Raw genomic sequence first — 12,425 nt, 5'->3', positions numbered from 1 at the left:
ACTGAAAACTTTGCTTCCTTCGTCCTTGTTTCCTCAATTCCTCTCCAAGCCATTGGAAGAGAGGATTCCAAGGTCCCTCTCTCAGACCTACTCCTCCAATGAGCTTTGAGAGGAATTGGACCTCCTCCTCCAAATGAGCTTGGACAGGAATAGGACCTACTTCTCCAATGTGCTTTGAGATAAATTGGACCTACTCCTCCAATGAGTTTGAGGAATTGTAGACTAGATAGGACCTAATAGAACCCTAGAAATGGACAAAGATACTTTATCTACTAACGCTGTCATAAAATAACATCTAATTTTTCCACTTTTAACTGTGATTTAGATCAGTGTTATTGACAGTGCAGTGGCAGAAAGGCAGAAACTGTGTCCCAAAAGGCACTATATTCCCTTTATATTGCACTACTGGTATATAGCTACTGTATACAATGACTGTACCAAACATTAAGAACACCTTCCTAATATTGAGTTGCACACCCTTTTGCCCTCAGAACAGCCTCGGGGCATGGACTCTACAAGGTGTTGAAAGCGTTCTACATGGATGCTGGCCCCCATGTTGACTCACAGTTGCGTCATGTTGGGTGGATGTCCTTTGGGTGGTGGACCATTCTTGACACACACGGGAAACTGTTGAGCTTGAAAAACCCAGCAGCGTTGCAGTTCTTGACACACTCAAACTAGTGTGCCTGGCACCTACTACCATACCCTGTTCAAAGGCACTTAAATATTTTGTCTTGCCCATTCACCCTCTGAGTGGCACACATACACAATCCATGTCTCAATCGTCTCAAGGCTTAAAAATCCTTCTTTAACCTGTCTCCTCCCCTTCATCTACACTGATTGAAGTGAATTTAACAAGTGACATCAATAAGGAATCAAAACTTTCACCTGGATTCACCTGGTCAGTCTATGTCATGGAAAGAGCAGGTGTTCATAATGTTTTGTATATAATCACTGCAAAGGACATGACCGTTCTGCCTCCATGCAATGTGTTACCTTTAACACCTTTAATAGTTTACTGCATGGCTTGTACTGTGTGTGTGTGTGTGTGTGTGTGTGTGTGTGTGTGTGTGTGTGTGTGTGTGTGTGTGTGTGTGTGTGTGTGTGTGTGTGTGTGTGTGTGTGTGTGTGTGTGTGTGTGTGTGTGTGTGTGTGTGTGTGTGTGTGCGTGCGTGCGTGCGTGCGTGCGTGCGTGCGTGCGTGCGTGCGTGCGTGCGTGCGTGTGTGTGTGTGTGAAAGAGGATGTTTAGCTGTGTGTCTTGTATTCTGTCCTGATAATTGGTTTGGTAATGATCAAACAGCCAATGATCTCAGCATGTCTCCAAGAATAATTGTGCTTTATGACTTCAGAATACTATATTACACAGTAATATGAAACGTATAATGCAATCGATGCAATCGTACATCACTCACTCTGTTTGCCTTTCCTGACCACAGATTTTAAGTCTAGAACATGATCAGTTAGAATGAGAAATGTTAAATGCACACAGAACATAGAAAGATATCTTGAAGATAATCTCTGAAGCTGGAGACACTTATCTCCCTCACTAACTTTAAGCATCAGTTGTCAGAGCACCTTACCGATCACTGCACCTGTACACAGCCCATCTGAAATTAGCCCGCCCAACTACCTCATCCCTATATTGTTATTTATTTTGCTCATTTGTACCCCAGTATCTCTATTTGCACATCATCTCTTGCACATCTATTATTCCAGTGTTAATACTAATTGTAATTATTTTGCACTATAGCCTATTTGTTGCCTTACCTCCATAACTTGCTACATTTGCACACACTGTATATATATTTTTCTGTTGTATTTTTGACTTTGTTTTGTTTTACCCCATATGTAACTCTGTGTTGTTGTTTTTATCGCACTGCTTTGCTTTATCTTGGCCAGGTCTTAGTTGTAAATGAGAACTTGCTCTCAACTGGCTTACCTGGTGAAATAAAGGTGAAATAAATAAAAAAATATATATATAGAGGAAGCAGTGAAGTATGCGATGGAGCGCAGGTCAGCGATTTAGGCAGTTCTATTTATCGTCAGTAAACACAACTGCATAAACAACTTGTTGCGTGCGGATCAGAATTCAAGAATCAAAAGTTAACACTGCCACGGCACAATCAATTTAACAAGCATGAACAAATGAAACTTAAAAAAATTGAGTAGGAAAAGCTTAGAATTGGCTAGGTTCAATAAATCTTGATTTATTAAATCAAAAAACCCTATTTCCCACAACCCTGTTTCTGTTATCAGTACATAAGAAAGTAACAGAAAGCCATAGAAAGAGAAGGGTTTATGCCTACTTACCTATTTGGTGGTTAGGATGGTTGGTTGGCTGGCTGGATGGATGCTGACTGTCTCTCTCTCGCTGAGTAGAGCAGCCTGCTGCGGTCTGGTCTGTCTCCCAGTATGAGTGGAGTGCTGGTTTATGTACTGTAGTGCAGTGGTCACAGTTCAGAGACATCCCGTTCAAGCCTAGGTTCAAATAGTATTCAAAACCTTTCAAACACTTTCAGTGTCTGTTCTAGTCTGCCTGGAGTGCCAGGTGGGCGGGGTTTGCACTGCTTGTGACTACTCTATTAGTTCCACTGTGCCAGGCAAACTCAATCAAACCCAGATAAAAGTATTTCAAATTATAAATAGTATTTGAACCCAGGCTTGATCCCATTACAATAGCTCCTAGATGCCTCAAACTCAACTCTGGACGTTTCATTGTTCCCCTGTACTCAGAGACTGATTTAGACCTGAGACACCAGGTGTGTGCAATTAATGATCAGGTAGAAGAGATAAGTAGCAAGCTCTGGACCTTGTGGGGTCAGAGTTCAATACCCTAGTCCTAGAGGGTCAGAGATACACAGTAGATTGAGTGGAGTACAGTGGAATGGAATGGCATCAAACACAAGGAAACCAAGGAAACCATGGAAACCATGTGTCTGATGCATTTGAAACCATTCCACTATTCTGCTCCAGACATTACCCTAAGTCCGTCCTCCCCGATTAAGGTGACACCAACCTCCTGTGGTAGAGTAAGAGCAAGCCCCGAGAGAGTAAGGGAGCAAGCCCCGAGAGAGTAAGGCTGCAACCCAAATCACACTCTATTCCATAGTGCACTACTTTTGATAGGTCTCTGGTCACAAGTAGTGCACTGTATAGGGAATAGGGTGTCATTTGGGATGCACATTGGTTTCTCTCCCTCTGACCCAATCACACCAACCCAATGTGTAATTGGCTAAGCATCATCTCACCCCTTCTAGAATGTGACAGTCATACAATGGCCTTGAGTTTTGTGTTTTTACATTTATTCCTGTGATAACCAGCACCTTATTTTATTGGCCTTTATTTTCTGTTTTTACCATATATAAAGCAGCCAGTGGTTAGCTAGCTATCTACACGGCCAGTGATGTATATAACACAGTCAGCTAGCTATCTACACGGCCAGTGTTGTATATAACACAGTCAGCTAGCTATCTACACGGCCAGTGTTGTATATAACACAGTCAGCTAGCTATCTACACGGCCAGTGTTGTATATAACACAGTCAGCTAGCTATCTACACGGCCAGTGTTGTATATAACACAGTCAGCTAGCTATCTACACGGCCAGTGTTGTATATAACACAGTCAGCTAGCTATCTACACGGCCAGTGTTGTATATAACACAGTCAGCTAGCTATCTACACGGCCAGTGTTGTATATAACACAGTCAGCTAGCTAGCTACACGGCCAGTGTTGTATATAACACAGTCAGCTAGCTATCTACACGGCCAGTGTTGTATATAACACAGTCAGCTAGCTATTTACACGGCCAGTGTTGTATATAACACTGTCAGCTAGCTATCTACACGGCCAGTGTTGTATATAACACAGTCAGCTAGCTATCTACACGGCCAGTGTTGTATATAACACAGTCAGCTAGCTATCTACACGGCCAGTGTTGTATATAACACTGTCAGCTAGCTATCTACACGGCCAGTGTTGTATATAACACAGTCAGCTAGCTATCTACACGGCCAGTGTTGTATATAACACAGTCAGCTAGCTATCTACACGGCCAGTGTTGTATATAACACTGTCAGCTAGCTATCTACACGGCCAGTGTTGTATATAACACAGTCAGCTAGCTATCTACACGGCCAGTGTTGTATATAACACAGTCAGCTAGCTATCTACACGGCCAGTGTTGTATATAACACAGTCAGCTAGCTATCTACACAGCCAGTGTTGTATATAACACAGTCAGCTAGCTATCTACATGGCCAGTGTTGTATATAACACTGTCAGCTAGCTATCTACACGGTCAGTGTTGTATATAACACAGTCAGCTAGCTATCTACACGGCCAGTGTTGTATATAACACAGTCAGCTAGCTATCTACACGGCCAGTGTTGTATATAACACAGTCAGCTAGCTAGCTACACGGCCAGTGTTGTATATAACACAGTCAGCTAGCTATCTACACGGCCAGTGTTGTATATAACACAGTCAGCTAGCTACACGGCCAGTGTTGTATATAACACAGTCAGCTAGCTATCTACACAGCCAGTGTTGTATATAACACAGTCAGCTAGCTAGCTACACGGCCAGTGTTGTATATAACACAGTCAGCTAGCTAGCTACACGGCCAGTGTTGTATATAACACAGTCAGCTAGCTATCTACACGGCCAGTGTTGTATATAACACAGTCAGCTAGCTATCTACACAGCCAGTGTTGTATATAACAGAGTCAGCTAGCTGTCTACACGGCCAGTGTTGTATATAGCACAGTCAGCTAGCTATCTACACGGCCAGTGTTGTATATAACACTGTCAGCTAGCTATCTACACGGCCAGTGTTGTATATAACAAAGTCAGCTAGCTATCTACACGGCCAGTGTTGTATATAACACAGTCAGCTAGCTATCTACACAGCCAGTGTTGTATATAACACAGTCAGCTAGCTATCTACACGGCCAGTGTTGTATATAACACAGTCAGCTAGCTATCTACACAGCCAGTGTTGTATATAACACAGTCAGCTAGCTATCTACACGGCCAGTGTTGTATATAACACAGTCAGCTAGCTATCTACACGGCCAGTGTTGTATATAACACAGTCAGCTAGCTATCTACACGGCCAGTGTTGTATATAACACAGTCAGCTAGCTAGCTACACGGCCAGTGTTGTATATAACACAGTCAGCTAGCTAGCTACACGGCCAGTGTTGTATATAACACTGTCAGCTAGCTAGCTACACGGCCAGTGTTGTATATAACACAGTCAGCTAGCTATCTACACGGCCAGTGTTGTATATAACACAGTCAGCTAGCTATCTACACGGCCAGTGTCGTATATAACACAGTCAGCTAGCTATCTACACGGCCAGTGTTGTATATAACACAGTCAGCTAGCTATCTACACGGCCAGTGTTGTATATAACACAGTCAGCTAGCTATCTACACGGCCAGTGTTGTATATAACACAGTCAGCTAGCTATCTACACGGCCAGTGTTGTATATAACACAGTCAGCTAGCTAGCTACACGGCCAGTGTTGTATATAACACAGTCAGCTAGCTATCTACACAGCCAGTGTTGTATATAACACTGTCAGCTAGCTATCTACACGGCCAGTGTTGTATATAACACAGTCAGCTAGCTACACGGCCAGTGTTGTATATAACACAGTCAGCTAGCTATCTACACGGCCAGTGTTGTATATAACACAGTCAGCTAGCTATCTACATGGCCAGTGTTGTATATAACACAGTCAGCTAGCTAGCTACACGGCCAGTGTTGTATATAACACAGTCAGCTAGCTAGCTACACGGCCAGTGTTGTATATAACACAGTCAGCTAGCTATCTACACGGCCAGTGTTGTATATAACACAGTCAGCTAGCTATCTACACGGCCAGTGTTGTATATAACACAGTCAGCTAGCTATCTACACGGCCAGTGTTGTATATAACACAGTCAGCTAGCTATCTACGGCCAGTGTTGTATATAACACAGTCAGCTAGCTATCTACACGGCCAGTGTTGTATATAACACAGTCAGCTAGCTATCTACACGGCCAGTGTTGTATATAACACAGTCAGCTAGCTATCTACACGGCCAGTGTTGTATATAACACAGTCAGCTAGCTATCTACACGGCCAGTGTTGTATATAACACAGTCAGCTAGCTATCTACACGGCCAGTGTTGTATATAACACAGTCAGCTAGCTATCTACACGGCCAGTGTTGTATATAACACAGTCAGCTAGCTATCTACACGGCCAGTGTTGTATATAACACAGTCAGCTAGCTATCTACACGGCCAGTGTTGTATATAACACAGTCAGCTAGCTAGCTACACGGCCAGTGTTGTATATAACACAGTCAGCTAGCTAGCTACACGGCCAGTGTTGTATATAACACAGTCAGCTAGCTAGCTACACGGCCAGTGTTGTATATAACACAGTCAGCTAGCTAGCTACACGGCCAGTGTTGTATATAACACAGTCAGCTAGCTATCTACACGGCCAGTGTTGTATATAACACAGTCAGCTAGCTATCTACACAGCCAGTGTTGTATATAACAGAGTCAGCTAGCTGTCTACACGGCCAGTGTTGTATATAGCACAGTCAGCTAGCTATCTACACGGCCAGTGTTGTATATAACACTGTCAGCTAGCTATCTACACGGCCAGTGTTGTATATAACAAAGTCAGCTAGCTATCTACACGGCCAGTGTTGTATATAACACAGTCAGCTAGCTATCTACACAGCCAGTGTTGTATATAACACAGTCAGCTAGCTATCTACACGGCCAGTGTTGTATATAACACAGTCAGCTAGCTATCTACACAGCCAGTGTTGTATATAACACAGTCAGCTAGCTATCTACACGGCCAGTGTTGTATATAACACAGTCAGCTAGCTATCTACACGGCCAGTGTTGTATATAACACAGTCAGCTAGCTATCTACACGGCCAGTGTTGTATATAACACAGTCAGCTAGCTAGCTACACGGCCAGTGTTGTATATAACACAGTCAGCTAGCTAGCTACACGGCCAGTGTTGTATATAACACTGTCAGCTAGCTAGCTACACGGCCAGTGTTGTATATAACACAGTCAGCTAGCTATCTACACGGCCAGTGTTGTATATAACACAGTCAGCTAGCTATCTACACGGCCAGTGTCGTATATAACACAGTCAGCTAGCTATCTACACGGCCAGTGTTGTATATAACACAGTCAGCTAGCTATCTACACGGCCAGTGTTGTATATAACACAGTCAGCTAGCTATCTACACGGCCAGTGTTGTATATAACACAGTCAGCTAGCTATCTACACGGCCAGTGTTGTATATAACACAGTCAGCTAGCTAGCTACACGGCCAGTGTTGTATATAACACAGTCAGCTAGCTATCTACACAGCCAGTGTTGTATATAACACTGTCAGCTAGCTATCTACACGGCCAGTGTTGTATATAACACAGTCAGCTAGCTACACGGCCAGTGTTGTATATAACACAGTCAGCTAGCTATCTACACGGCCAGTGTTGTATATAACACAGTCAGCTAGCTATCTACATGGCCAGTGTTGTATATAACACAGTCAGCTAGCTAGCTACAGGGCCAGTGTTGTATATAACACTGTCAGCTAGCTATCTACACGGCCAGTGTTGTATATAACACAGTCAGCTAGCTACACGGCCAGTGTTGTATATAACACAGTCAGCTAGCTATCTACACGGCCAGTGTTGTATATAACACAGTCAGCTAGCTATCTACATGGCCAGTGTTGTATATAACACAGTCAGCTAGCTAGCTACACGGCCAGTGTTGTATATAACACAGTCAGCTAGCTATCTACACGGCCAGTGTTGTATATAACACAGTCAGCTAGCTATCTACACGGCCAGTGTTGTATATAACACAGTCAGCTAGCTATCTACACGGCCAGTGTTGTATATAACGCAGTCAGCTAGCTATCTACACGGCCAGTGTTGTATATAACACAGTCAGCTAGCTATCTACACGGCCAGTGTTGTATATAACACAGTCAGCAAGCTATCTACACGGCCAGTGTTGTATATTACACAGTCAGCTAGCTATCTACACGGCCAGTGTTGTATATAACACAGTCAGCTAGCTATCTACACGGCCAGTGTTGTATATAACACAGTCAGCTAGCTATCTACACGGCCAGTGTTGTATATAACACAGTCAGCTAGCTATCTACACGGCCAGTGTTGTATATAACACAGTCAGCTAGCTATCTACACGGCCAGTGTTGTATATAACACAGTCAGCTAGCTATCTACACGGCCAGTGTTGTATATAACACAGTCAGCTAGCTATCTACACGGCCAGTGTTGTATATAACACAGTCAGCTAGCTATCTACACGGCCAGTGTTGTATATAACACTGTTCGATAGCTATCTACACGGCCAGTGTTGTATATAACACAGTCAGCTATCTACACGGCCAGTGTTGTATATAACACAGTCAGCTAGCTATCTACACGGCCAGTGTTGTATATAACACAGTCAGCTAGCTATCTACACGGCCAGTGTTGTATATAACACAGTTAGATAGCTATCTACACAGCCAGTGTTGTATATAACACAGTCAGCTAGCTATCTACACGGCCAGTGTTGTATATAACACAGTCAGCTAGCTATCTACACGGCCAGTGTTGTATATAACACAGTCAGCTAGCTACACGGCCAGTGTTGTATATAACACAGTCAGCTAGCTATCTACACGGCCAGTGTTGTATATAACACAGTCAGCTAGCTATCTACACGGCCAGTGTTGTATATAACACAGTCAGCTAGCTATCTACACGGCCAGTGTTGTATATAACACAGTCAGCTAGCTATCTACACGGCCAGTGTTGTATATAACACAGTCAGCTAGCTATCTACACGGCCAGTGTTGTATATAACACAGTCAGCTAGCTATCTACACGGCCAGTGTTGTATATAACACAGTCAGCTAGCTACACGGCCAGTGTTGTATATAACACAGTCAGCTAGCTATCTACACAGCCAGTGTTGTATATAACACAGTCAGCTAGCTATCTACACGGCCAGTGTTGTATATAACACAGTCAGCTAGCTAGCTACACGGCCAGTGTTGTATATAACACAGTCAGCTAGCTATCTACACGGCCAGTGTTGTATATAACACAGTCAGCTAGCTAGCTACACGGCCAGTGTTGTATATAACACAGTCAGCTAGCTATCTACACGGTCAGTGTTGTATATAACACAGTCAGCTAGCTATCTACACAGCCAGTGTTGTATATAACACAGTCAGCTAGCTATCTACACGGCCAGTGTTGTATATAACACTGTCAGCTAGCTATCTACACGGCCAGTGTTGTATATAACACTGTCAGCTAGCTATCTACACGGCCAGTGTTGTATATAACAGTCAGCTAGCTATCTACACGGCCAGTGTTGTATATAACACAGTCAGCTAGCTAGCTACACGGCCAGTGTTGTATATAACACAGTCAGCTAGCTATCTACACGGTCAGTGTTGTATATAACACAGTCAGCTAGCTATCTACACAGCCAGTGTTGTATATAACACAGTCAGCTAGCTATCTACACGGCCAGTGTTGTATATAACACTGTCAGCTAGCTATCTACACGGCCAGTGTTGTATATAACACTGTCAGCTAGCTATCTACACGGCCAGTGTTGTATATAACAGTCAGCTAGCTATCTACACGGCCAGTGTTGTATATAACACAGTCAGCTAGCTATCTACACGGCCAGTGTTGTATATAACACAGTCAGCTAGCTAGCTACACGGCCAGTGTTGTATATAACACAGTCAGCTAGCTAGCTACACGGCCAGTGTTGTATATAACACAGTCGGCTAGCTATCTACACGGCCAGTGTTGTATATAACACTGTCAGCTAGCTATCTACACGGCCAGTGTTGTATATAACACAGTCAGCTAGCTAGCTACACGGCCAGTGTTGTATATAACACCGTCAGCTAGCTATCTACACGGCCAGTGTTGCATTATAAAGCAAGACAGTGGTTAGCTAGCTATAGCTACAAAATGGGATGAATATGACCTCCTCCCCTCCATGTTGATGGTAGATGGGATTAGAGAATATTCCTCTCGGGAATAAGAGAGGGATGGAATTAAAATTGCTGGGCATCTACTGTTTATCAGGTGAGATTATCAGATAAAGTACTGTATTTTACTAGTGATGAAATTGTATTAACAAGGCAAAGGGAAGCATCTGAGATTGTGGATGTGTTTGTTTATAACTGTAAGACTCTGGCTGTACTGTTGATTGTTTATGTTGAGATTGCAGGTGTATTTATAGAAGCTTCTTGATTAATATAAAACGTTTTCATTACGTTTATGTATGATGTAAACAGGTATCTGAGAAGTACTTCGATGAAAAACGACTGTAGCAGTTTGGCTTGCTATGAATGCGTTAGTTCAAAGGCTTGTCCGCCTGTATACCCACAAATATCCCCTCCACAAAAAAATCATCAATTAACTTATATTGTATAAAATTCACGGTACTGTATATGTATCACAAGCACATGCTTTAGACTAGACGCTAAATCCATTGAGGTGTCATGGGATGCATTCCAAAATGGCACCCTATCCCCTATATACTCATATGGGACCTGATCAAAAGTAGTGCACTACAGGAAATGTGGTGCATTTGGGTACACAGACATGGAGTTTACTGCACTCAGTGCTGACTGAGCGTTCAGACCCAGGGTGATGCAGCTGCACCTGTCCAGCTGAGGTTTACTCTGTGGTTTATTACCATTAGCAAATATTTGCATGGTTATTGAGCCCCTGCTAGAGTCAGGATTAATCAGTTTTATTGTTCCCCCGTACAGGCCACATCCCAAATGGCAAATGGCACTAAGCCAGAGCTTGTGTCCCAAATGGCACCCTATTCCCTATGTAGTGCACGAGTTTTAAACCAGAACCCTATGCAATAAATGGGGAATAGGGTACTATTTGAGGCTCACATATGCACTCGGGATTTAGCTACTGCTACTGCCACTAAGCCCGTTCCATTTGGGACATATCCGGTATAATGTTTTCAGGGCTTCCTGATAGATGGCTCCTAAAAGGTGATATTAGCATCATTATACACCAATGCAGCTACATGTTGCATTAGTAAAAAAGGATTCCAAAACGGTTATTCGGCTGTCCCCATAGGAGAACCCTTTTTGGTTCCAGGTAGAACATTTTTGGGTTCCAGGTAGAACCCTTTTGGGTTCCATGTAGAACCCTCTGTGGAAAGGGTTCTACCTGGAACCCAAAAGGGTTCTACCTAGAACCAAAAAGGGTTCTATAAAGGGTTATCCTATGGCGACAACCGAAGAACCCTTTTAGGTTCTAGATAGCACCCTTTTTTTCTAAGAGTGTACTAAGTGTTTGAGGCGAGGCAGAGTGATGTACTGTAGAGTACTGTACTGTATCTAGAGTACTGTACTGTATGTACTGTACTGTATGTAGAGTACTGTACTGTATGTAGAGTAATGTACTATATGTATAATACTGTATGTAGAGTAATGTACGTAGAGTACTGTACTGTATGTAGAGTACTCTACTGGACGTAGAATACTGTACTGTATGTAGAGTACTGTACGTAGAGTACTGTACTATATGTAGAGTACTATATGTAGAGTACTGCACTGTATGTAGAGTAATGTACTGTATGTATAATACTGTATGTAGAGTATTGTACGTAGAGTACTGTACCGTATGTATAGTACTGTATTGTACGTAGAGTACTGTACTGGACGTATAATACTGTACTGTATGTAGAGTACTGTACTATATGTAGAGTACTGTATGTAGAGTACTGTACTGTATGTAGAGTACTATATGTAGAGTACTACACTGTATGTAGAGTGATGTACTGTATGTTTAGTACTGTATGTAGAGTACTGTACTGTATGTTTAGTACTGTATGTAGAGTACTGTACTGTACTGTATGTAGAGTACTGTACTGTATGTAGAGTGCTGTGCTGGTTGTAGAGAACTGTATGTAGAGTATTGTACGTATACTAATTTACTGTATGTAGAGTACTGTACCGTATGTAGAGTACTGTACCGTATGTAGAGTACTGTACTGTATGTAGAGTACTGTATGTAGAGTACTGTATGTAGAGTACTGTACTGTATGTTTAGTACTGTATGTAGAGTACTGTATGTAGAGTTCTGCACTGTAGAGTACTGTATGTAGAGTACTGTACTGTATGTAGAGTACTGTACTGTATGTAGAGTACTGTACTGGACGTAGAATACTGTACTGTATGTAGAGTACTGTACGTAGAGTACTGTACTATATGTAGAGTAATGTACTGTATGTATAATACTGTATGTAGAGTATTGTACGTAGAGTACTGTACCGTATGTATAGTACTGTATTGTACGTAGAGTA

At 42.6% G+C, this 12,425-nt stretch overlaps 1 protein-coding gene across 1 annotated transcript in view; it reads right to left on the bottom strand.

Moving 5' to 3' along the window:
• Positions 1-2,392, bottom strand: part of trpa1b (transient receptor potential cation channel, subfamily A, member 1b) — a 90,830-nt gene extending 88,438 nt beyond the window's left edge. The window contains exon 1 of the mRNA XM_041881345.2: positions 2,312-2,392. The gene's annotated coding sequence lies outside the window, so the exon portion shown is untranslated. The remainder of the gene's footprint in view (positions 1-2,311) is intronic.
• Between the last annotated feature and the right edge of the window lie 10,033 nt (positions 2,393-12,425).

Source organism: Coregonus clupeaformis, chromosome 7 (genome assembly GCF_020615455.1).
Source record: "Coregonus clupeaformis isolate EN_2021a chromosome 7, ASM2061545v1, whole genome shotgun sequence".
Lineage (NCBI taxonomy): Eukaryota > Metazoa > Chordata > Actinopteri > Salmoniformes > Salmonidae > Coregonus > Coregonus clupeaformis.
The sequence above is the reverse complement of the archived record's forward strand: the minus strand, read 5'-3'. Positions and strand labels throughout refer to the sequence as shown.